The sequence below is a fragment of the Oncorhynchus keta genome, chromosome 8 (assembly GCF_023373465.1).
Source record: "Oncorhynchus keta strain PuntledgeMale-10-30-2019 chromosome 8, Oket_V2, whole genome shotgun sequence".
In the NCBI taxonomy this organism is placed as follows: domain Eukaryota; kingdom Metazoa; phylum Chordata; class Actinopteri; order Salmoniformes; family Salmonidae; genus Oncorhynchus; species Oncorhynchus keta.
This window is the reverse complement of record NC_068428.1, coordinates 7400777-7401177: the sequence shown is the minus strand read 5'-3', so window position 1 is coordinate 7401177 and position 401 is coordinate 7400777.

The window sequence follows — 401 nt, the reverse complement described above, 5'->3', positions numbered from 1 at the left end:
TCCGACACATTGGTGCAGCTGGCTTCCGGGTTGGATGCGCACTGTGTTAAGAAGCAGTGCGGCTTGGTTGGGTTGTGTATCGGAGGACGCATGACTTTCAACCTTCGTCTCTTCCGAGCCCGTACGGGAGTTGTAGCGATGAGACAAGATAGTAGCTACTAAAAAAAACAATTGGATACCACGGAATTGGGGATAAAACTGGGTTAAATATATATATATATATATATATAATCGATAATATATCAACCGCAACGGTCTTGTTCAGTAGGAGGGAACGGCAATGTCTGCCCAAACTCTGTTGCGTGAGCAAAACTCATGCGAACACTTGACGCGATATTATCGTTCTGGCTAGTTCTTCAACATAAAAGCCTGAAACTATATGTGAAGACTGTTGACACCTT